General features: G+C 45.7%; 1 pseudogene; it reads left to right on the top strand.

Annotated features, from left to right (window-relative positions):
- Nucleotides 1-2,121: 2,121 nt before the first annotated feature.
- On the top strand, nucleotides 2,122-26,355 carry LOC119299160 (annotated as a pseudogene).
- The last annotated feature ends 75 nt before the right edge of the window (nucleotides 26,356-26,430 follow it).

Raw genomic sequence — 26,430 nt, 5'->3', positions numbered from 1 at the left:
TTAATAGAGAAAATATACAGTAAAAAGGCCGAATTGTTGGGCTAGGCCCATGTAGAAAACCGAATTGGACCGGGCTGAATCTTGTGCCACATCAGCTTGCCACGCTGGATGCCTACATGGCCTGGGGAGGTTGCTAGTGACCAAAACGCCACAGTAGGAATATTTTGGTCGTAAACGTCTTCGACCATTCTAGAAGAAAGGTCGCTATAGTCAGTTTACGACCGCCAACTTTTGACCTTCTGTTTTTGGTCACAAAAAGGTCACAAATGGAAATTTGTGACCTTTTAGTGACCAATACTAGTGGTCACAAGTTGACATATTTCTTGTAGTGGATATTTAGGCTGGCATGCATGGGAAATCAAAGCTACAAAATGACTCAGCATGTTAAGGATACATACAAAATACAATAAAAAGTGATAAAAACAAATCTGCAGCAACTCACGACCCCACGAACACGTATTCTCAGTGAGCAAGTGAGTGAAGCCGCCATGGCAGGCTAGCACTGAGGGACAAGGGTGACAACTGCCTCCCCATCCAGTGCCTACTGATTCTGCTGGCGCCACTTTCATCCTGAGCACACCAGTACCGCTCATGTGTTGCATAGAAACTATGAATTGAAATTATCATCGAAAGCATGAAAAATGGTAATGTTCCTCTCCGCTCCCCTCCCTCAAATACCCAATTCATGGTTGCCTTGCTACATTTAGCATAGCTCTGATGTGCAATGTTGTCTCCTCCAACGCTTAACAAATTCGTCGTAGCTCACAACTGGACGGGCCTTGCGGGTTGAAGAAAACTATCCAAACCTGAATAGAAACAACAAAATGAGGACAACTTATAAGAAATGGAAAAGTGAGGAAGCACACACCTACATGCCCAAACAGAATATAAGATGCAACTACACTATATAATTTACTCATTAAAGGAGGCATCACTCTCCTGTTCAAGCCTTAGATGTAATTTAGATCGGACAATAATAATGCAAACCTGCACATTGAATTTGTGGCAATTGAGACAAAACAATATGCACTAAGAAGTATTAATTATATGCATCTATTGTACTATTAGCTTGCAAAAGCAAAATCACTCGACTATACGGAAGCCTCGAGTAACATCCTCTGGGACTGGACCTTCAAAAAGGACTACTATACCACAGTGGCGGATCCAGGAAATCAACTTCAGGTGTTCAAATAAAATTCACCCTAACAGATAAGTCCATTTTCCCATGGTAATACAAATTGTTCACAAAAAAACCAATATCTCAAAAGAGAAGAAAACTACAAAGAGCTATATATCTAAATCCAAAGATAATTCATTAGCTTATCTTTTACTAATGAATTCGATCCAAAGATAATTATTTGTTATTTTTAAATCAACAGTCTCCCTCTTTACTAATGTGGTCATGTACAGAGCTATATATCTAAGTCCAAGATAATTCATTTGCTTATTTTTTTACTAATGATTCGATCCAAAGATAAGTATTTGTTGTTTTTAAATCAATAGTCTCCCTCTTTACTAATGTGGTCATGTACAGAGCTATATATCTCTCAATGACTAAATGCAAACATAAACTACACATGTACATGGCGCTCATGCCGTGACCCATTTGTGCTGCTGTTGCACCTCCACTGGCGGTGGTGGGCATGGCACTGCACGGCTTGACCATCGGGGCTCCATCCTATCCACATCCGGTGCCGGCGGCTTGGTCAAGCTCTCCGTCGGCACAGCCACACGCCGCACAGAGGTCAGAGCCCCGTGTCCCCGTGCTCGTTCAGCTCTGGTGCTGCTGGATTTGCTGAATTTAGACTGACTTTTTTAGGGGCATTTGGACTGAGTTGAGGTGCTGAGTATCTCTAGTGTAGTCCTGCGTGAGATCTCTAAAAAGATCTCATGAAGATCAAGTATGCACCAGTCTTCAGTTCATATGTGTTCATCACGGCTTGTGATTTCTGGGAAAATCTCTCAATGTGCTTCTCAATATCGCTGGCTTGGTAAGTGTAGCAGTAACCGCTCTACGTACATGGTTGCAGACAAAGTACAACGTAGGTTCACAATTTTTCTAGATCTAATGTTTTTGAACCTAGGGATATGTATACAGTAAGAAACTTTCTTACCGACGCAATGGTCATGGTCGTGGTCGCGGTAGCAGACGCCGAGGTCTTCACGGCGCCACCGCTCTCCTTCCACGTCTCTACCAAGTTCAGAGACGGTGCGGAAGTGGTGGACCCATCACCGTCCTTAAGGTCCGTCATCTTTCACGCCGGCCACGGTGGCCAACCTCGACGCAGGCTTCGTCTTCTTCCGCTATGCGGTGGTGGATGCCTTTCTCTCCCTCGAAAACGACATGACGGCCACCGTAGACCCTTCCCTGCCAGTCGGCATGGTCGCCATCGCAGGCATCACCTTCCCGTCCATCCCGCACTCGCCGGCTGCCTCTTCCGCGACCCTCTACACAACTATAGGGCTCCTGCTTCCATGAAAAGGCAATATAATTTATATTCACCATGAAGCAACAGAAGTAAGATCACTATATTAAATCCTGATGAACCATTTAAGCTGAGATACATACGGAGCAATACATCAGTTAAACTAAATCTAGCAATATAGTACACTTGGCACCGGGTAAACCCCAGATTAAACAATGTGGTAGATAGTTGTTTACCTGAATGACTTGCTAGCTGTCGGTGTCAAAATCGGCGGATCTCAGGTAGGGGGTCTCGAACTGTGTGTCTAAGGTCGATGGTAACAGGAGATAGGGGACACGATGTTTACCCAGGTTCAGGTCCTCTCTATGGAGGTAATACCCTACTTCCTGCTTGATTGATCTTGATGAATATGAGTATTACAAGAGTTGATCTACAACGAGATCATAATGGCTAAATCCTAGAAGTCTAGCCTGTATGACTATGGTAATGAGTCTCTCCTTCCGGACTAAGTCCTCCGGTTTATATAAACACCAGGGAGATCTAGGGTTACACAAGGTCGGTTATAGAGAAAGGAATCTACATATCCAGTCGCCAAGCTTGCCTTCCACGCCAAGGAGAATCCCATCCGGACACAGGTACGGTCATCGGTCTTCGTATCTTCACGGCCCATCAGTCCGGCCCATGGCTAACAGGCCGGACGCCCGAGGACCCCTTAGTCCAGGACTCCCTCACTAGCAGCTGCTAGAACTGACTTGTTAGGCTTTGTGAGATTTTTCTCTATATACAGAAGTATGTGACGTATCTCTCATAGCAAACAACCAATTTTCCCTTGAAAACAAACAACCGATCCTTCTCTTCTTACCTTAAAAAAACAATTCACCCTCTCACTCATCGCACGATGCAACGGTCACACTCACATCTCAATTCCCTGGCGTGCTCTGCCCACCACGGCTTCTCATGGTCGCCTCCCCTCGATGCCACGTCATTTAGCTTGCACCTTGCTCTCAGCGCCACGCCCCCTCCTCTCCATGACGTCGCCTGCCCCCTCCTCTCCCCTCCATGACATCCCAGGCCGATTCCCGGTGCCAAGGATTGCACACCATCATAGCCGAGGGTGACCACCACGACGACACAACCTGCTGCTAACCACAACGCTGCACCTTCTCCAACAACATATTCCTCTGGTGTTTGTAGATGATGGATGCTGATTTGTAATTGCCAAAGAAACAACCTGTGTAGCTTCCTGTTTGACAGCATAGTAGTCAGAGAAATAACCTTGCATACCTAGTTCACATGGTCATGATATCATGATTAAACTTGATTTCTGGGGGTGACGCCGGACTGTCTTTCGGCCGAGGGCTTGGAAAATATGTCCGTCACCAACTCGGAAGTGGAGAGCGCCATGAATCATTGGTGCTTGAGGGCCATTTCACGAGCCCCCCGCTGTTCGAAAGAGGCGTTTGATGCCTTCAGCTCAGCTGATGCATATATGTGAGCTGCTCAAGATGGGCTTGGCAAAGCCATAAAGCAGCATTTGACGGACGTGCGGGTAAGGTTTATTTTGTCTGAAAAGGATAAGCACATGCTAGTAGCCCCGAGACTGAAAGCAGTTGGCACAAGTGATTTAAGGATCGATCTATAACCAGGTTCTGACGGAGAGGAACAACCTGCTAGCTCAAGAGTTGGAGCAGTGTCGGACACAACTAAATGCTTCTACCGCCGAACTAAAAGAGTCCAAGAAGGCATCTCCTGGTAAAGTTCCCCTCCATCGAGGAATAACAGGTATACAATAGTTGTGCTAATACTAGTGCTTATCTCATGATAGGACCATCAGGTCAACTGGAAGAGAAGTTGAAGACCGCTCAAGCGGGAGAGAAAGAGGCAAAAAGACTACATGCTGCAGGCAAACGGGTGTTGACCCGAGTCAGGCAGGAGAAAAACAAACTCCAAGATTCAAATACCAAACTGGGCGAAGAACTGAAAGATGTGCGAGCCCAGCTAGCCGACGCCGTGAAGGAGAACAAAAAGCTGCGAGGCGGCATATTCAGTACGTGGCCGGATTGAACTTATAGCAGCTTGGGGTAAAAGTAGCTGATATAGCTGTGATTGCAGGTATGTTGACGGGACACCCCGAAGAGGAGGTGTCCGGATCATCAGGTGATCACCTGCAAGAGCTGTCGCAGTTGCACGAGCGAGCTCGGCAGGCAATGCGGAGTGTAGCTAAGGCCTTATGGCCATCCGACTCTCCTCCAGGGAGTATGGAGAAGCTTGTAGAGATGTTCAAGGGAGCGCGGCGGTGTATCTGACTATGGAAGACATCGGCTTGCCGAGAGGGTGCGCAAGAAGCCTGGGCCATGGTAAAAACACGATATACCAAGCTGGATCCGAATCACATGGCCCGGGTCGGACCGCTAGGGTCAAATAGGGAAGAAATTCCCGTTAGTTTGGTATATAACCAAGTAGAAGTAGCCGCCAAGTATTCCCAACAGGATTGTAAGTTAGATAGCCTGCTGGACGGCATAGAGGAGGAAGTTTTTGAGTCCAAGTGACTATGTACTTTCCTTTGCATATGTAGCTCTAGCTGAAAACGATTGTCATGGCGGACCTTTTCGCTTCAACCTCTCGACCCAAAGGTGCGGAGTGTTTCCGAATACCAGAACGGCCAAGTAGACTGGGTATGCATGGAAACAAGACATAGAGGTCATAGTTTCTTGAACAGACAATTATCCGGCTAGTTATGTTATATTACATTAAGAGTGTAAGAAACATCTACCCGAGAGAATAGTACCATTAAGGGTTCCTTTCCCTGGGTGTGCATGCATCGATGTGCATGTCCGAACTGTGATGAAGAAATCACAATGTGTATAGCTTCCGGGGGTTCACGATGGGACGAATGCAAAAAACATCTTTAGTTCACCGACTGAATATTCCCTTAAGAACGCTAGCTTTCGGCTTCACCCAGTCCGAGGTACACATCCGGATGACCCGGCAGTAACAATCACAGATGTGCTCCCTTTATGCCCTAGCCGAACTATCGGGAACGTAGGGCATAAGCACAGGAGCCAGGCAACCCAGCTTGGCCAAAACTTAAGTCATATCGATGCATATAATGGCAAAGAAAAGGTACATATGGGAAAAACACATATGTGAGGAGTTTGACGCTCAAAAGGTAACAATAGCAAGCTTCTATCCAAGAAGCCCCCAGGTATAATAGACGTACATACTTCAAGACGTATGCGTCGGGGGTGTACGGTCTAACCACCTGAAAGCTTATAAGGCTAGAAATAAAAACGAAAAGAGACAGAAAAAATAATGGAAAAGTTGGGGGAAGGAAACGAACAAAGATTTCCGTGCTAGGCATAGAATCTTTGGAGTCTGGCTGCGTTCCAGGGGTTCGGCTCTAATCGACTGTCTGACGCATCACGCCGGCGGTATGCCCCTCCGGTGACAACTTCGTCGATGATGAAGGGACACTCCCACTTGGGCTTGAGTTTGTCCTTTTTCTTCTCCGGCTGGCGTAGAACGAGTTCGCCGACGTTGTAAGTTTTGGCCCGCACCTCTCTACTTTGATACATGTGAGCCTGCAGTTGATAAAATGCGGAATGGGCTTTTGCAACGTCGCGCTCCTCCTCCAGGGCATCTAAGTTGTCCTGCCGATCGAGCTTGGCCTCTCTCTCTCTTCGTACATGCGCACCCGAGGTGAGTCATGAATAATGTCGCAGGGCAGTACTGCCTCTGCGCCGTACACCATGAAGAAAGGTGTGTATCTGGTGGTGCGATTGGGCGTGGTCCGTAGCACCCAGAGTATGGAGTCGAGCTCCTCAACCTAGTGCTTGTTTGACTCTTTCAAAGACTGCACCAGTCTGGGCTTAATGCCGCTCATAATAAGACCATTGGGTCTTTCGACCTGACCGTTTGTTTGTGGATGATATACAGAGGCATAATCGATCTTGATGCCCAGATTAGCGCACCAAGTTTTCACTTCGTCGACTGTAAAATTGGAGCCGTTATCAGTGATGATGATGTGCGGAACACCGTAACGGTGTACAACACCGGATATAAAGTCTATTACTGGCCCGGACTCGGCCGTTTTGACTGGTTTTGCCTCTATCCACTTGGTGAATTTGTCCACCATAACTAGCAAATATTTCTTCTTATGGCTTCCTCCTTTAAGGGGTTTGACCATATCCAGTCCCCAGACCGCAAAAGGCCAAGTGATGGGGATTGTTTGTAGGGCAGTGGGGGGCATATGGCTTTGGTTGGTGAAGAGTTGGCATCCAACGCAATGTTGGACAAGGTCATGTGCATCCGCTCGGGCCATCGGCCAATAAAATCCTGTACGGAAGGCCTTGCTATCAAGGGCCCAAGCTGCGGCGTGGTGCCCGCCGAGACCGGCATGAATCTCAGCCAGTAGCTGCCGCCCCTCCTCCTTGGAGATACATCTTTGAAGGACTCCAGTAGCGCTTTTCTTATAGAGTTCTCCGTCGTGAACCTTGTAGGCCTTCGAACGCCGGACAATACGGCGGGCCTCATTCTGGTCCTCAGGAAGCTCCTTCCTGTTGAGGTAGGCCAGGTAGGGTTCGATCCACGGGGCAATTATTGCCATGATGAGATGCGCCGATGGTGTTATTTCGGTGGCTGAGCCTCCGATGATGTCGGTGTTTTCGGAATCTGGGGTTATGTTCGGGTCCGGACTAGTGTTACCGTTTTTCCCCTGCCACACCATGGATGGCTTGAAAAGCCTTTCCAGAAAGATATTAGGTGGGACGGGGTCACGCTTAGCGCCGATACGAGCAAGAATGTCCACCGCTTGATTACTCTCTCGAGCCATATGATGGAACTCGAGCCCCTCGAACCGAGCCGACAATTTTATGACGACATTACGATAAGCTACCATCTTAGGATCTTTGGCATCAAAGTCTCCATTTATTTGAGATATTTTGAGGTTTGAGTCCCCGCGCACTTCCAGGCGTTGTATGCCCATGGAGACAGCCATTCAGAGACCGTGCAATAAGGCTTCGTATTCAGCTATGTTGTTGGAGTCTGTGTATAGTATTTGGAGTATGTACTGAACGACGTCTCCAGTAGGGGACGTTAAAACGATGCCCGCTCCTAGCCCTGCAACATTTTGGAGTCATCAAAGTACATTACCCAATTGGAATATGTGCCGTACTCTTTAGGGAGTTCGGCCTCTGTCCATTCGACGATGAAGTCAGCCAGTACTTGGGATTTGATAGCTCGATGTGGTTTGTATGTAATATCAACTGGAAGAAGCTCAATGGCCCATTTGGCAATCCGGCTCATGGCATCGTGGTTGTTTATTATGTCGTTGAGTGGTACTATAGAAGCCACCATAATCGAGCACTCTTGGAAGTAGTGACGGAGCTTTCGGGATGCCATGAAGACCGCGTATGCTATATTTTGATAATGGGGGTACCGGGGTTTGCATGGTGTAAGGACAGTGGATACGTAGTATACTGGCTTCTGAAGCTGGAATTTGTGTCCGGCCTGGTCTTGTTCAACGACGAGCATGGCACTCACCACTTGATGTGTTGCCGATATGTATAATAACATCGGTTCACCGACGTCTGGCGCGGCCAGGATTGGGTTGCTCGCCATAAGGGTTTTTATTTCTTCCAGTCTGGCTGTCACTACGTCCATCCACTCGAAGTGATCGGTTCGCCGTAGAAGGCGATAGAGTGGCAGTGCCTTTTCTCCCAATCTGGAGATAAAGCGGCTTAGAGCTGCCACGCAACCCGCAAGTTTTTGGACTTGTTTAAGGTCTGTTGGCGTAGCCAATTGTGACAGAGCTCGGATTTTGGCTGGATTTGCTTCAATTCCTCTGTTGGAAACGATGAAGCCCAGCAGTTTTCCAGCGGGGATGCTGAAAACGCACTTTTCCGGATTGAGTTTAATGTCATACGTGCGGAGGTTGTCGAATGTGAGACGTAAATCGTCTATTAATGTCTCGACGTGCTTGGTTTTGATGACGACGTCGTCGACATAAGCTTCAACTGTCTTGCCGATCTGTTTATCCAGGCATGTTTGAATCATGCGTTGGTATGTGGCGTCGGCGTTCTTAAGCCCGAAGGGCATGGTGTTGAAGCAGAATGGCCCATATGGGGTAATGAATGATGTTGCAGCTTGATCATACTCCTTTATTTTTATTTGATGGTATCCGGAATATGAGTCAAGGAAACACAATGAGTCGTGTCCTGCGGTAGCATCGATGATTTGATCGATGCGGGGGAGAGCGAAGGGATCTTTAGGGCAAGCCTTGTTGAGGTCTTTAAAATCGACGCACAGGCGCCAGGATTTGTCCTTCTTTGGTACCATCATTAAGTTTGCCAGCCAATCCGGATGTTTTATTTCTCTAATGAATCCGGCCTCAATTAGCTTGGCTAACTCCTCTCCCATGGCTTGCCGTTTGGGTTTGGGAAAGTGCCGCAGTGCTTGTTTGACTGGTTTATATCCCTTTAATATATTGAGACTATGCTTGGCCAGTTTACGTGGGATTCCAGGCATATCGGAAGGGTGCCAGGCGAATATATCCCAGTTTTCGCGAAGGAAATCCCGTAGCGCGGCGTCGATCATTGGGTCTAGTTGTGCTCCAATAGATGTTGTCTTCTTGGGGTCCATTGGGTGGACCTGGAATTTGACTATTCCTTCTGCCGGCTTGAAGGAGGTCGATTTTGGGTTGTTTGTCTAAGATCACATCGTTTTTATCCACCGTACAGCGCATCGCGGTTAATTCTTCGACCGCGAGGGCTTCAGATAATGCCTCAAGGGCCAGGGATGCGGTTTTATTTTCGGCACAGAGTGCTATGTCTGGATCACTAACAAGTGTGATTATGCCGTTTGGTCCGGGAATTTTGAGCTTCATGTACCCGTAATGAGGTATAGCTTGGAAGCGTGTAAAAGCGTCCCGCCCCAGCAGGGCGTGGTATCCGTTGTTGAAAGGAGCCACTTGGAAGGTGATCTCTTCAGACCGATAATTCTCCGGCGTGCCGAATACCACGTCAAGTGTGATTTTTCCCGCTCACCGCGCCTCCCGACTAGGAATGATTACTCGGAAAGTCGTGCTGCTTTGCTTGATGCGGCTCTTGTCTATTTCCATTTTGTGGAGTGTATCCTCATAGATGAGGTTTAGTCCGCTGCCGCCGTCCATGATGACCTTGGCGAGTCTAAAGTTGTCCACGATGAGACTAAGGACTAATGCGGCTGGCGCTCGGACTGTCTTGTATTTTGGTTCATCGCCGGCATTAATGGTTATAGCCGTGTTGTTCCAAGGGTTTATCGCGGCGATTTGACAGACTTCGGCAAGGTCACGGAGTGCCCTTTTGCGCTTACTGTTTGAAGTGAATGTCTCGAAGACCGTCAATACTCTGGGGTCGTCGTCTTTTGGAGGGTTTTGATCTGGGACGTTTTTGGTAAGGATGTCCTCGCCGCTCTTCGCTACCTATCAGAGTATCCAACATGCTCTAAGGCTGTGGGTTGGTATGGTTTCTGGTGTTGTGTCTATTTTGCATGGGCCATCAAGCCATCCCTCCAGAATGGTTCCATGCCGCGTAATGGATTTATGTTTCTTGGCTATTAGACTGGGTGTGTCATGGGAATGTGTCCTTTTCGCCTTGACCAGCGGTTGAGTTGGGACCGATGGCCCCCAACAAGGTGCCTGATCCTTCCAAGCGCTTTCCATTGCGCTGTACTTCTGTACGATATTTGCCAAGTCAGTGAAGTGTAGTTTACGGCGGCGATTAATGGCATTGAGGATTCCTTCATTCGTGCAATTGTTGCAGAACGCAAATATCATGTCCTCGTCGCAACAATCTTTAACCTTATCCTTGACAAGGAGGAACCTGGCCCAGAAGTGGTGGACCGTTTCCTGAGACTGCTATTGTATGCTCATGAGAGCGCTTACGTCTGGGTGGGTGGGTGGAATTGAATTTGGACCCTGACCTGATCGATGATCCGGAGTTTGAAGGTTTTCCAGGCTCGATAGTCCGGGCTTCGGAGTATCTTCTGGTTGTCTATGCCCGATGTCTGATTCTATCTTCAGAAGGCCTGTCACCTCCTTTTGCTGGTGGATGTCCGGCCCTACAGGGTTGGCGATCCAGACATAGTCCTTCTTTAGTATAGGGGAAGAGTTACCATCTTGCTCTCGACTACTGCTACCTGGTGAGTGACCGGTGGAGATTTGATTTCTCTTCGGTCGGGTTTAAGCCCGATCCGATCGTAATCTGTGGCGATCCCCAGGGTGATGATGCGATCAAGGAGCTCGTTTAAAGACGAAAACTCCGACGAATCCATCTGCTTGGAGTGTTTGGAGTCGATGCGAAGGGGATTTTCGATGTCTTGAGAAGTCATCGTTCGCTTAATGGCCGAGCAGGCGGTCATGGTAAAGCCGGCCAGCCGGAGTGTTTGGCCTGGGGCCAATTCTCCTCCGGCGGTGATATTGTCTTTAAAGACGAGGCGAGTCATCGATCCTGTCGTCGACGGCACAGTGGAACTCTCAATGAAAGCACCAATGTCGGTGTCAAAACCGGCGGATCTCGGGTAGGGGGTCCCGAACTGTGCATCTAAGGTTGATGGTAACAGGAGACAGGGAACCCGATGTTTAGCCAGGTTCGGGCCCTCTCTATGGAGGTAACACCCTACTTCGTACTTGATTGATCTTGATGAATATGAGTATTACAAGAGTTGATCTACCATGAGATCGTAATGGCTAAATCCTAGAAGTCTAGCCTGTATGACTATGGTAATGAGTCTCTCCTTTCGGACTAAGTCCTCCGGTTTATATAGACACCGGGGAGATCTAGGGTTACACAAGGTCGGTTACAGAGAAAGGAATCGACATATCCGGTCGCCAAGCTTGCCTTCCACGCCAAGGAGAATCCCATCCGGACACAGGTACGGTCTTCGGTCTTCGTATCTTCACGGCCCATCAGTCCGGCCCATGGCTAACAGGCCGGACGCCCGAGGCCCCCTTAGTCCAGGACTCCCTCACTAGCAGCTGCTAGAAATGACTTGTTAGGCTTTGTGAGATTTTTCTCTATATACAGAAGTATGTGACGTTTCTCTCATAGCAAACAACTGATTTTCCCTTGAAAGCAAACAATCGATCCTTCTCTTCTCACCTTAAAAAACAATTCACCCTCTCACTCGTCGCACGATGCAACGGTCACACTCACATCTCAATTCCCTGGCGTGCTCTGCCCACCACGGCTTCTCATTGTCGCATCCCCTCGACGCCACGTCATTTAGCTCGCACCTTGCTCTCAGCGCCACGCCCCCTCCTCTCCATGACGTCGCCCACCCCCTCCTCTCCCCTCCACGACATCCCAGGCCGATTCTCGGTGCCAAGGACGGCACACCATCATAGCCGAGGGTTACCACCACGAAGACACAACCTGCTGCTCACCACAACGCCGCACCTTCTCCAACAACATATTCCTCTGGTGTCTGTAGATGATGGATGCTGATTTGTAATTGCCAAAGAATAAACCTGTGTAGCTTCCTGTTTGACAGCATAGTAGTCAGAGAAATAACCTTGCATACCTAGTTCACATGGTCATGATATCATGATTAAACTGGATTTCTTTTGCTATGATAATAAAATTAACCATAGTGGTCTCTACAGTTCAGAAAGAAGTGGTTAATTTGGCGCAAGATAGATAACATAATTCTGAAAAAAAAACTCCATAATTTTTTTCAGCCAAACCAAAAAATAATTTAGTTAGAGGAGATAGTAAATAAAATACCCGTTCAATTCTAGAATTGTTATAGAGGCGTCACAACTATGCTACTACTACACAAATGTATGAAACTTTTTGAAATTAAATTATCATATCTAAACTCAAAACATCGGGGCATCCTTAGTTCATACATTTAGAGCAATGCAAACCTCCTAAACATGCTGGACCTATGTGCTAGAAACTTCTAAAAAATTTGTAAAGAAATAGCAAATTCATGAACCATACATGACCTAATTAAGCCCTAGTAAGGATAAATTAGTGTCTATATGAATGCAACCACGTATGTTTTATCTCTGTGTCTTCTACGTAATCCAATTCATATGATACCCTTGGTTTTCCTGAACTTGATGGGTAACAATCTTCAAATATCCCGAGGGAAGAAAATTATTTGAAAGCTGCACTCTAACATGCAACAATAAGGGGAGAAAATTAAAATACACATTTTCTATTAAAAATGATCACCATGATCTTAAATACGCAAATAGAGCATTAATCATTTTACACCGTGAGGTATACAAAATAAATGAGGTACGGGGCGACTTCGCGGGCGACGACATGGGCGGTCTCTCCCGCCGGGGAACATCGGGTAGGAGGGTGATTCGGGGACTCTGGGTGCTCTACGACGCCGCTGGAGACGCGGATGACAAGAATGGTGACTCAGACGGCGAGGAGTCGCCGGCGAGTTCGCCAACACCGACGAACGCGATTTGCGAGGCATCCGGGTTGGTTACTCCGAGAAGGAGGTGTCACTGCTCGTCGACTTGGCGATCCCCCGCGACGATCTGGCTAGGCAGGGACTGAAGGAGGAAGACACCGTCGAGATAGTCCGTCGGGTCATCCGTCGTCGTACGACGGCTTCGGCGATCAGGCCTTGGCGAGGTCCTCTACCAAGGTGAGACTCCCCACACCTACCTTGTCTGATTATTTCGAGGCGGGAGCGTGGAAGTTGGTTCAGAGAAAGAAGAAGAAGAAGCTGGCAGCGGCGGCGGCGGTGCTGGCGGCGGTAGATGGGCTGAGATCCGTGCAGCGCGGATCCAGCGTTTGAATTTCCTGTTGGGCTCTAGTGGGCCTGATGTGGATGCTATGGCTGGGGGCCGGTTTGCTGATGGGTGTGAGGCCCAGAAATTGCCGGTACAGAGTGGGCCGGGGTTAGCTGGGTCAGAGGTGCCCGCTTCCGGACAGGCGCCGGAGTTGCCCGGTCAGGTTGTCGACGCGGTGACGGCGCTGGCTAATGCTGTGGTGCCGGTGCCCATGACTGGGCCCTTGGTGACGGGTGCTGTCAGTGCCGCCGACAAGACAGATGCACATAGAGCTTCAAAGTGGGCTCGTAAAAAGGAGAAGATGTTGTGTTATCGATGTGGTGAGAGGGGCACTTTATAGCTGAATGTGTGACTGGGTTATGTGATACTTGCCTCAAGCCAGTGCATGACACGGGGGAGTGCCTGATACTGCGTGATCATATGCCGAGTATTACCATTTATGGAGTTTATTTTGCCGGGTTGATGTTTTTTGAGTCTCCTAGTGCAAGGGAGATCCCAGAGGAGCCCTAGAGCACCACCACGGGGATTGTCAAAGTCACAAAAAGTGATGTGTCTGAGGCTCAGATTATGCGGAGGCTCAGTGAGTTAGCTCCAGGTAATTTTCAGTGGGAGCTTATTCTACTCAGGCCAATATGTATAAGGTTGATTTCCCTACAGCAGAGGACTTCGAGCGTCTTCTAAGTTTTGGGTTGTGCAGAGTACCTGGCACTGAGTGCATCCTCGAGTTCCATGAGTGGAAGAGGGTTGAGCCACAGGGCAAGCCTCTCACTCAGGTCTAGTTATGTTTCTCGGGGGCTCCCTTGAAGCCGCTTCAGGATGCTCGGGTTTCTGCTAGCTTGGGGATACTGGTCGGGAAGACCGAGAGGGTGGACATAGCCTTTACCCGAGCCAACGGGGTGGCCCGACTGTTGGGGAACGCAGTAGTTTCAAAAAATTCCTACGCACACGCAAGATCTATCATGGTGATGCATAGCAACGAGAGGGGAGAGTGTAGTCCACGTACCCTCGTAGACCGTAAGCGGAAGCGTTATGACAACACGGTTGATGTAGTCGTACATCTTCACGATCCGATCGATCCTAGCACCGAATGTACGACACCTCCGCGATCTGCACACGTTCGGCTTGGTGTGTCCCACGAACTCTCTCTCCAACTAAGTGTCGAGGGAGAGCTTCGTCAGCACGACGGCGTGATGACGGTGATGATGAAGTTACCGATGCAGGGCTTCGCCTAAGCACTACAACGATATGACCGAGGTGGAATCTATGGAGGGGGCACCGCGCACGACTAAGACAACTGTCAACTTGTGTGTCTATGGGGTGCCCCTCCCCCGTATATAAAGGAGTGGAGGAGGGGGAGGGTCGGCCCTCTATGGCGTGCCCTGGGAGGAGTCCAACTCCCACCGGGTGTAGGATTTCCCCATTTCCCTAGTTGGAGTAGGAGAGAAGCAAGGAGGAGAGAGGGAGAAGGAAAGGGGGGCGCCCCCCCTTCCCTAGTCCAATTCGGACCCAAGGGGAGGGGGCACGCGGCCTGCCCTGGCCGCCCCTCTCTCTCTCTCTCTCTCCACTAAAGCCCATTAGGGCCCATATACTCCCCGGGGGGTTCTGGTAACCCACCGGTACTCCGGTAAATGCCCGAACTCACCCGGAACCATTCCGATGTCCAAACATAGTCATCCAATATATCGATCTTTATGTCTCGACCATTTCGAGAGTCTTCGTCATGTCCGTGATCATATCCGGGACTTCGAACAACCTTCGGTACATCAAAACACATAAACTCGTAATACCGATCGTCACCGAACGTTAAGCGTGTTCCAGAACTATGAAGACATGACCGAGACTCATCTCCGGTCAATAACCAATAGCGGAACCTGGATGCTCATATTGGTTCCTACATATTCTACGAATATATTTATCGGTCAAACCGCATAACAACATACTTAGTTCCCTTTGTCATCGGTATGTTACTTGCCCAAGATTTGATCATCGGTATCTCAATACCTAGTTCAATCTCGTTACCGACAAGTCTCTTTACTTGTTCCGTAATGCATCATCCCGCAACTAACTCATTAGTCACAATGCTTGCAAGGCTTATAGTGATGTGCATTACCGAGAGGACCCAGAGATACCTCTCCGATACTTGGAGTGACAAATCATAATCTCGATCTATGCCAACTCAACAAACACCATTGGAGACACCTGTAGAGCATCTTTATAATCACCCAGTTACGTTGTGATGTTTGATAGCACACTAAGGGCGAGTTCTTTTGCTAGCTTTTTTGGGCTTCCAAAATAATTTGCCCCCTACCCAGCTTATTCTAGAAGCCCAACCAAAATTTTCTTTTTAGAAGCCTACTAGTCAAGTCTCAACTACTAGGCTTCTAAAAAATAAATTTGGTTGGGCTTCTAGAATAAGCTAGGTAGGGGGCATCTTTTTGCAGCTTATTCTAGAAGCCACCAAAAGAACTAGCCCTAAGTGTTCCTCCGGTATTCAGGAGTTGCATAATCTCATAGTCATAGAAACATGTATAAGTTATGAAGAAAGCAATAGCAACAAACTAAACGATCATCGTGCTAAGCTAACGGATGGGTCAAGCCAATCACATCATTCTCTAATGATGTGATCCCGTTTATCAAATGACAACTCTTTGTCCATGGCTAGGAAACTTAACCATCTTTGATTACGAGCTAGTAAAGTAGAGGCATACTAGTGACACTCCGTTTGTCTATGTATTCACACATGTACTAAGTTTCTGGTTAATACAATTCTAACATGAATAATAAACATTTATCATGATATAAGGAAATATAAACAACAACTTTATTATTGCCTCTCGGGCATATTTCCTTCAGTCTCCCACTTGCACTAGAATCAATAATCTAGATTAATTGTAATGCTTCTAACATCCATGGAGTCTTGGTGCTGATCATGGTTTGCTCGTGAGAGAGGCTTAGCCAACGGGTCCGCAACATTCAGATCCGTATGTATCTTGCAAATCTCTATGTCTCCTTCCTTGACTTGATCGCAGATGAAATTGAAGCATCTCTTGATGTGCTTGGTTCTCTTGTGAAATCTGGATTCCTTTGCCAAGGCAATTGCACCAGTATTGTCACAAAAGATTTTCATTGGACCCGATGCACTAGGTATGACACCTAGATCGGATATGAACTCCTTCATCCAGACTCCTTCATTTGCTGCTTCCGAAGAAGCTATGTACTCCGCTTCACACGTAGTTCCCGCCATGACGCTCTGCTTGGAACTGCATCAACAGACAGCTCCACCATTCAATAAAAATACATATCCGGATTGTGACTTAGAGTCATCCTGATCAGTGTCAAAGCTTGCATCGACATAACCGTTTACGGCGAGCTCTTTGTCACCTCCATAAATGAGAAATATATCCTTAGTCCTTTTCAGGTATTTCAGGATATTCTTGACCGTTGTCCAGTGATCCACTCCAGGATTACTTTGGTACATCCCTGCTAAACTAATAGCAAGGCACACATCAGGTCTGGTACACAGCATTGCATACATGATAGAACCTATGGCTGAAGCATAGGGAATGACTTTCATTTTCTCTCTATCTTCTACAATGGTCGGGCATTGAGTCTGACTCAACTTCACACCTTGTAACACAGGCAAGAACCCTTTCTTTTCTTGATCCATTTTGAACTTCTTCAAAACTTTGTCAAGGTATGTGCTTTGTGAAAGTCCAATTAAGCGTCTTGATCTATTTCTATGGATCTTGATGCCTAATATATAATCAACTTCACTGAGGTCTTTCATTGAAAAATTCTTATTTATGCTATTCAGAAATTCAGTATCATTTCTGATCAACAATATGTCATCCACATATAATATCAGAAATGCTATAGAGCTCCCACTCACTTTCTTGTAAATACAGGCTTCTCCAAAAGTCTGTATAAATCCATATGATTTGATCACACTATCAAAGCGTATATTCCAACTCCAAGAGGCTTGCACCAGTCCATAAATGGATCGCTGGAGCTTGCACACTTTGTTAGCACCTTTTGGATCGACAAAACCATATGGTTGCATCATGTACAACTCTTCTTTAAGATATCCATCAAGGAATGCAGTTTTGACATCCATTTGCCAAATTTCATAATCATAAAATGCGACAATGGCTAACGTCATTCGGACGGCCTTAAGCATCGCTACGGGTGAGAAGGTCTCATCGTAGTCAACTCCTTGAACTTGTCGAAAACCTTTCACAACAAGTCGAGCTTTCTAGATAGTAACATTACCATCGGTGTCAGTCTTCTTCTTGAAGATCCATTTATTCTCTATGGCTTGCTGATAATCGGGCAAGTCAACCAAAGACCATACTTTGTTCTCATACATGGATCCCATCTCAGATTTCATGGCCTCAAGCCATTTTGCGGAATCTGGGCTCATCATCGCTTCCTCATAGTTTGTAGGTTTGTCATGGTCAAGTAACATGACTTCCAGAACAGGATTACTGTACCACTCTGGTGCAGATCTTACTTTGGTTGACCTACAAGTTTCGGTAGTAACTTGATCAGAAGTTTCATGATCATCATCATTAGCTTCCTCACTTACTGGTGTAGGAATCACTGGAACTGATTTTTGTGATGAACTACTTTCCAATAAGGGAGTAGGTATTGTTACCTCGTCAAGTTCTACCTTCCTCCCACTCACTTCTTTCGAGAGAAACTCCTTCTCTAGAAAGGATCCATTCTTAGCAACGAATATCTTGCCTTCGGATCTGTGATAGAAGGTGTCCCCAACAGTCTCCTTTGGGTATCCTATGAAGACACATTACTCTGATTTGGGTTCGAGCTTATCAGGTTGAAGCTTTTTCACATAAGCATCGCATCCCCAAACTTTAAGAAACGACAACTTATGTTTCTTGCCAAACCATAGTTCATAAGGCGTCGTCTCAACAGATTTATATGGTGCCCTATTTAACGTGAATGCAACCGTCTCTGAAGCATAACCCCAAAACGATAGCGGTAAATCAGTGAGAGACATCATAGATCACACCATATCTAGTAAAGTACGATTACGACGTTCGGACACACCATTATGCTGTGGTGTTCCAGGTGGCGTGAGTTGCGAAACTATTCCGCATTGTTTCAAATGAATACCAAACTCGTAACTCAAATATTCCCCTCCATGATCAGATCGTAGAAACTTTATTTTCTTGTTATGATGATTTTCCACTTCACTCTGAAATTCTTTGAACTTTTCAAATGTTTCAGACTTATGTTTCATCAAGTAGATATACCCATATCTGCTCAAATCATCTATGAAGGTAAGAAAATAACGATACCCGCCGCGAGCATCAACACTCATCGGACCGCATACGTCAGTATGTATTATTTCCAACAAGTCTGTTGCTCGCTCCATTGTTCCGGAGAACGGAGTCTTAGTCATCTTGCCCATGAGGCATGGTTCGCAAGCATCAAGTGATTCATAATCAAGTGATTCCAGAAGCCCATCAACATGGAGTTTCTTCATGCGCTTTACACCAATATGACCTAAACGGCTGTGCCACGAATAAGTTGCACTATCATTGTTAAACTTATATCTTTTGGCTTCAATACTATGAATATGTGTATCACTACTATCAGGATTTATTAAAAATAGACCACTCATCAAGGGTGCATGACCATAAAAGATATTACTCATATAAATAGAACAACCATTATTCTCTTATTTAAATGAATAACCGTCTCGCATCAAACAAGATCCAGATGTAATGTTCATGCTCAACGCTGGCACCAAATAACAATTATTTAGGTCTAAAACTAATCCCGAAGGTAGATGTAGAGGTAGCACGCCGACGGCGATCACATCGACTTTGGAACCATTTCCCACATGCATCGTCACCTCGTCCTTAGCCAATCTTCGCTTAATCCGTAGCCCCTGTTTCGAGTTGCAAATATTAGCAACAGAACCAGTATCAAATACCTAGGCGCTACTGCGAGAATTAGTAAGGTACACATCAATAACATGGATATCAAATATACCTTTCACTTTGCCATCCTTCTTCTCTACCAAATACTTGGGGCAGTTCCGCTTCCAGTGACCAGTCTCTTTGAAGTAGAAGCACTCAGTCTCAGGCTTAGGTCCAGACTTGGGCTTCTTCACTTGAGCAGCAACTTGCTTGCTGTTCTTCTTGAAGTTCCCCTTCTTCCCTTTACCCTTTTTCTTGAAACTGGTGGTCTTGTTGACCATCAACACTTGATCCTCCTTCTTGATTTCTACCTCCGCAGCCTTTAGCATTGCGAAGAGCTCGGGAATTGTCTTATCCATCCCTTGCATATTATAGTTCATCATGAAGCTCTTGTAGCTTGGTGGCAGTGATTGAAGAACTCTGTCAATGACACTATCATCAGGAAGATTAACTCCAATGTGAAGGTAAAAGAAGCGGAAGATGAAAATATGAATATGAAAGAGAAAAGGAAGCAAAATAAAAAAGAAGGTGATAAGAAAAAAGAGGAGAGTCATAAGACCTCTAAGAAGATGGCTAAGTACAAGGACGAGAAAGAGAAGAAAATGAGAGCTAATGAGAATAAATAAATTAAGGAGGAGGGGGTCGGAGGGAAAGGGAGGAAAATGAGAAGAAGATGAAGGCACATAAAGAAAGAGAGGACGCGAATGAGAATGAGAAAGAAGAGAAGGAGCAGCGAGAAAATAAGAAATATATTAAGGAGCAACAAAAGGAGATAGATGAGCAGAAGGGAAGGAAGGAGAGTGATAAAGGGGAGGAAAGAAATGAGAAGGACTAGAATGACAATATTTTCTGCCCTCAATTCTAAAGGACGATTTATCCATGGAACAAGTGGTTGGTTTTCTTGATTCATAAAAAAATTAAAGTGACTAACTCATGTTTGGTGGTCCATTTTTATCTACCATATTTGCATGATTGTTGTCAAGATTCTCTTTTCCATTGAGGTCCACTTTAGGAATGGTGCTTACTAATTTGACAAAGTTAAGATGTACATAGTCTTTTTCATCACAATTTTTGTTCGAGTAGTTATTGATATGTTTCAAAGATGGACTATACTGTGTTTCCTGACTTTAAAAATGAGTAAAAGAGAGATAACATATACACACATATATGAGTATGTTATATCCTAATATAATCTGCTTCATGAAAGTTGATATTATTCGTATTTACTGTTTTGTAGATTGTAAAGAAAAGACACACATGTAATATTTCCCCCAAAATATAATGCATGTTTGGATAGGGGATTTGCACCCAACCCTGGCATTAGTTCAGATTGATTATTTACACCACTAGCTATCACCCAACTCTTGAAATCAATCTCCAAGACTACTATTGATCATGTCACTAATAAAGGGCTAGAATTGATCACCTTTGACGGGTGCCGGGCCCATCACTAATCTGTTGAGCTCGACATGTGTGTGTGTGTATACATATATTCTTAGACATTAATTAAATGATAACATATGTTGCAGCCAATTCCACTGGACTTCCACAAATACTTGGAAGAGTATACCAGAGTGGTTTCCTTGAGAGGTCCAAGCGGGAACAAATGGCAAGTAGAGCTGGATAAAATGTCCGGGGATCTAAGCTTTGTGCGTGGATGGAAGGAGTTTCTCTCAGACCATCGCATCATGTATGACTGCCTGCTAGTATTCTATTATGATGGGCAATCATAGTTCTCAGTGAAAGTGTTCTTGCCATCATTCTGCGAGGACCCGTACGCGTTGCTCGACCATCCGCAACACATGGAGGCTGCCATGGCCATTGATGATGAGAAAGGGCACACGTGCACCAATGCAGATGGTGCCCCACAAAATGATGATGATGACGAAGAAGAACCAACCTCTGAAGAATATGAAGGGGGCGACGACATGAGCATCGATGTAGATGACACTGTTTCGCAAGAGGAAGTGGAAAACACATTCTTAGAAAGTCCAGATAAAAAGGAAGAAAGTGAATGGCGCATGTCCTGCAACGACGCAGTGGAACCAGAACCATTGTAGCAACATGAGGAGGATTGGTCCAAGATCAACCGTGCCCCTGTCACTAGGTAAGACGTTGGTTTTATGGTCAGGAAGAGGGCTAGGTCCATGAAGGCTGATGATATCGTGGTAGAACTGGACCGATCACACAAGCCAAAGGTTGCGGAGAGGAAAAGGCCTGAAGCTCCACCTTGTGATTTGTCTTTTGAGAGAGAAGCATCAAGCGACGGTTTAGCAGGTAATTAAGAAGAATCCTCCCATTGATCGATCTATTTCAAAGTGGTAGTACTTTTTACATATGTACTGATACGATATGGCTTGATGTTGTAAAATGATTTCTTTGCACTTGGTAACGAGCTAACATGTGTCTGTGTACACATTGAACCGTAAGCATAATCGGAGCATCGTCCACCCAAGAAGTCCAAGGTTGATGGGGCAAAGTCTCCATCTGGAGAATGATACATCCCAAATGTCTACTTTTCCAAACACTTTTGCTCTTGTTTTGGACTCTAATTTGCATGATTTGAATGGAAACAACCCGGACTCATGTTGTTTTCAGCAGAATTGTCATGGTATTATTTTTGTGCAGAAATAAAAGTTCTCGGATTGAGGTAAAATTTATGGAGAATATTTCCAGAATATACTGGAGGGCACCACCCAGGAGCCACAAGCTCAGGGGGCGCGCCCACCCCCCAGGGTGCGCCTGGTGAGCTTGTGGGCCCCTGGAGCCTCTGGCAACCCTAATTCCAACTCCATAAGTATCATATTGCGGAGAAAATCAGAGAGAAGGAATCATCGTGTTTTATGATATGAATCCACCGACACCTCCTGTTCTTCATCGGGAGGGCTGATCTGGAGTCCGTTTGGGGCTTCGGAGGGTGGAAATCATCGTTGTCATTATCATCAACCCTTCTCCATCAACAATTCTATGATGCTCACCACCAGGAGTGAGTAATTCCTTCATAGGCTTGCTGGAAGGTGATGGAGTTGGATGAGATTTGTCACGTAATCGAGTCAATTTGTTAGGGCTTGATCCCTAGTATCCACTATGTTCTAAGATTGATGTTGCTATGACTTTGCTATGCTTAATGCTTGTCACTAGGACCCGAGTGCCATGATTTCAGATCTGAACCCTCTATGTTTCATGAATATATTTGATTTCTTTGTCCTATCTTGCAAGTTGTATGCACCTATTATGTGTTATGATTCGCATACCCCAAGGTGAAAAAATTGGGATTCTTTCCGGTGATTACTATAGTATGAGGAGTTCATGTATTCACTATGTGTTAATGCTTTGTTTCAGTTCTCTATTAAAAGGGGGCCTTAATATCCCTTAGATTTCCTTATGGACCCCGCTGCCACTGGAGGGTAGGACAAAACATATCATGCAAGTTCTTATTATAAGAACATATGACTATATACTGAATACATGCCTACATTACATTGATGAATTGGAGCTATTGTGTATTGCTCTAGGTTGTGATTTTTATATGATGAATACAATCCAACAAAATTATCCATCGTTGATCCAATGCCTACGCTTTTCTCATATTGGTCTTTGCTAAGTTACTTTCGTTGCTGCTACTATTACAATCACTACAAACTACTAGTGTTACTGTTATTGTTCCTATCACTATTGTTACTGTGCTACTAAACACTTTGCTACATAAGTAAAATTTCCAGGTGTGGTGGAATTGACAACTCAACTGCTAAGGCTCATAAATATTCTTTGCCTCTCCTTCTATCGAATCAATAAATTTGGATGAAATACTACCCTCGAAGACTATCGCGATCCCCTATACTTGTGGGTTATCAGGACTCGACTTCAAAGGGAGGACCACCAAGTGTCACTTTGAAAGGTAATTAATTAAGATTAACCCTCCGATCCATTGATTTCAAACTAACTATTCTGATGGCTTGATGTTGTAAAATGATTTATATGCTCTTCTTCGATCGGAATGTATATGCTCATTTTCATCGGAATTTATATGCTCTTGTTATGAAGCTAACATGTACCTGCTTGCACATCGAGTGGAAGCAGAACTGGAGCCTCATCCACCCAAGAAGTCTAAGGCTGAGGGGGAAAAGTTTACTGCTTCAGCTTCTAAAGGAGGATAATCAAGTAATAGTTTGGCAGGTAAGTAAGACGAAGCCTCCAATCGAGAATCGATTTCAAGATAAGTAGTGATGTTTTACGTATATATTTGTTTGAGATGGCTTAAATTTCAGTGTCAGTTTTGACTCTGCTAGCTAGATAGTAATGTATTTTACATTGTAAAATGATTCCTATATATGCTCTTGTCATCGAGCTAACTTGCGCACATATATGTAGTTCCTATAGGTATATTTGCACCAGAATCCATGTGCATGGACTTAACCACGTTGCACAAATATTTTGGTAACAAGCATGCACTGTAGAGTCAATTCCCGATGTTCAACAGGAGCAATGGTGAGACCCAACATGGCACAGGTAAATATTCTTTCTTCCCTCCTGTAAGGGTGTGGTTCTATCACACTATACCACTGATTAGTGAATAGAACAAAATTTGAACAGAACTATCTTCATAATTTGCATCTTGTTTTATACTTAGTTGTCATCAAGGTTTAGAGAAGGCCAGAATTAAAGTTGCAGAGACGTCGAGTAACCCAAAGGGACAAGGAAGATGCCATGAACAGGGCACGGAGGTTCCAATCCAAGAGGCCCTTCGTGATCAAGGAAATGAAGCAAACCGATGTCTATGCCTCGTACTTCATGGTAATTAATCAAATTCTTCTCTTCATACACATATTCTAAAACTGCATTGCTCGCTTACTGGTCGACTTGGGACACCGTAGATCATCCTAGACATGTTCGTGAAAAGTTTCCTCCCAAAGGATAGGAGGAAGATGACGCTATGGGACCCTCAGCGAAGCCGTGGAAGGTGTTGTACGAGTACACCGGCAGCGAGTGTCCCCACGCGACATTCAACGCCGGTTGGGGTGCGTTTGCCATGGAGAACAACATGGATAAGTGGGGCGTGTGCGTGTTCGAGCTCCTGGACCATGACTACAACATCAAGTTGCACGTCTATAGGGTCATGCTGGAGATCACTGATACGTCCATTTTGCATCATGTTTTTATGTTGATATTTATTGCATTATGGACTATTATTAAACTTTATGATGCAATTCTCATGCCTTTTCTCTCTTATTTTGCAAGATTCGCATGAAGAGGGAGAATACCGCAGCTAGAATTCTAGACCGGAAGGGAGCAATTCTGGACCGGAAAGGAGCAAATCTGAGATCCCTATTCTGCACAACTCCAAATGTCCTGAAATTTTACAGAGAATTATTTTGGAATATATTAAAAAAATATTGGGCGAAGAAATACCAGGAGGGGACCCACCAAGTGGCCATAAGCCTGGGGGGCTGAGCTTGTGGGCCCCCTGGCCAGCCTCCGGTGCCCATCTTCTGCTATATGAAGGGTTTTGAGCTAGAAAAAATAGAGATAAGACTTTTGGAATGAAGCGCCGCCGTCTCGAGGTGGAACCTGGGCAGAAGCAATCTAGGTCTCCGGCGGAGCGATTCCATCGTGGAAACTTCCCTCCGGGAGGGAAAAATCGAAGCCATCGTCATCACCAATCTTCACCAACATGTTCACCAGAACCATCTCATCTCAAACCCTAGTTCATCTCTTGTATCCAATCTTTGTCTCAAAACCTCATGTTGGTACATGTGGGTTGCTAGTAGGTTGATTACTCCTTGTAGTTGATGCTAGTTGGTTTATTTGGTGGAAGATCGTATGTTCAGATCCTTAATGATATTCAATACCCCTCTGATCATGAACATGAACATGCTTTGTGGTTAGTTACTTTTGTTCCCAAGGACAAGGGAGAAGTCTTGTTATAAGTAATCATGTGAATTTGGTATTCGTTTGATATTTTGATGAGATGTATGTCGTCTTTCCTCTAGTGGTGTTATGTGAACGTCGACATGACACTTCACCATGATTTGGGCCTAGGGGAAGGCATTGGGAAGTAGCAAGTAGATGATGGGTTGCTAGAGTGATAGAAGCTTAAACCCTAGTTTATGTGATCCATTAGTATCTTCCCGCCTTCAAAATTCAAAATAAATAAAAAAAATAAAAAAAGTTAGTGATGGCGCACCTGCCCTCAGTGCGCCATTACTATGCCGTATATATGGCTGGGCGTGGTCCTCTCCTCCTTACCTCTTCATTCTTCTCCTCCACTCCACCTCTCCTCCACTCCATCTCCTCCTCTCCTCCACTCCATCTTCCCTTCTCTCCTCCACCATACTACCCTCCTCCTCTCCGGCGACCTCCTCCTCCTCCTCTCCGGCGACCTCCTCCTCCTCCTCTCCGGAAACCTCCTCCTCCCTCCTCTCTGGTGAGCTCCTCCTCCCTCCTCTCCTCCCATCCCGTCATGGTTTCTCCTTCCTCCTCTCCGATGCTCCGGTGAACTCCTCTCTGGCGACCTCCTCCTCCTCCTCTCCGGCGAACTCCTCCTCCTCCTCTCCGGCGATGTAGGCGAGCGCCTCTCCGGTGACCTCCTCCTCCTCCTATGCGGCGAACTCCTCTCTGGCAAAAGAACACGGCAAAAGAATGTACAAGATCCAAAAACAGGAACAAAATTTGAAATAATATCGTGCCAAAAAATGAGCAAAAAAATGAGCAAAAAATGGGCAAAAAATCACGATCCAGATCCAAATTCAAAATTCAAAAATAGCAATGGCGCATGGTGGGGGTTAGACGATGCGCCACTACTATTTTCCCGCCTTCAAAATTTAAAAATACTAATGGCGCACCAGTGGCCTATACTAATGGCGCACCGTGGCCTATACTAATGGCGCACCAGTGGTGCACCATTAGTATACCAGATACTAATGGCACACCAGTGGTGCGCCATTAGTAAAAAATACTAGTGTCGTGATACTAATGGTGCACCAGTGATGCGCCATTAGTAGGCAAAACTGGTGCGCCATTAGTAGCCATTTTCCTAGTAGTGTCGTTGTATTATGTGCCAGCTTGAGTTGTGCCTAAGGTATGATTTATATTTATTTGGATCCACCGTTTTAGTAGAATGATGTATGTCTTACTGATATTCGTTTGTGTTACTGTGTGTGCTAGCTATGATCCAGGAATAGCACAGTGAGCACAGAGACTTGGATTCTACCAAATCCGGGTCGTGACACTACCTGTCCTTGGAGTCTCTTTCTGTGATGTCCGT

Source organism: Triticum dicoccoides, chromosome 5A (genome assembly GCF_002162155.2).
Source record: "Triticum dicoccoides isolate Atlit2015 ecotype Zavitan chromosome 5A, WEW_v2.0, whole genome shotgun sequence".
Classification (NCBI taxonomy): Eukaryota; Viridiplantae; Streptophyta; class Magnoliopsida; order Poales; family Poaceae; genus Triticum; species Triticum dicoccoides.
Note: the sequence above shows the minus strand (reverse complement) of the source record. Positions and strands in the feature narration are given on the sequence as shown.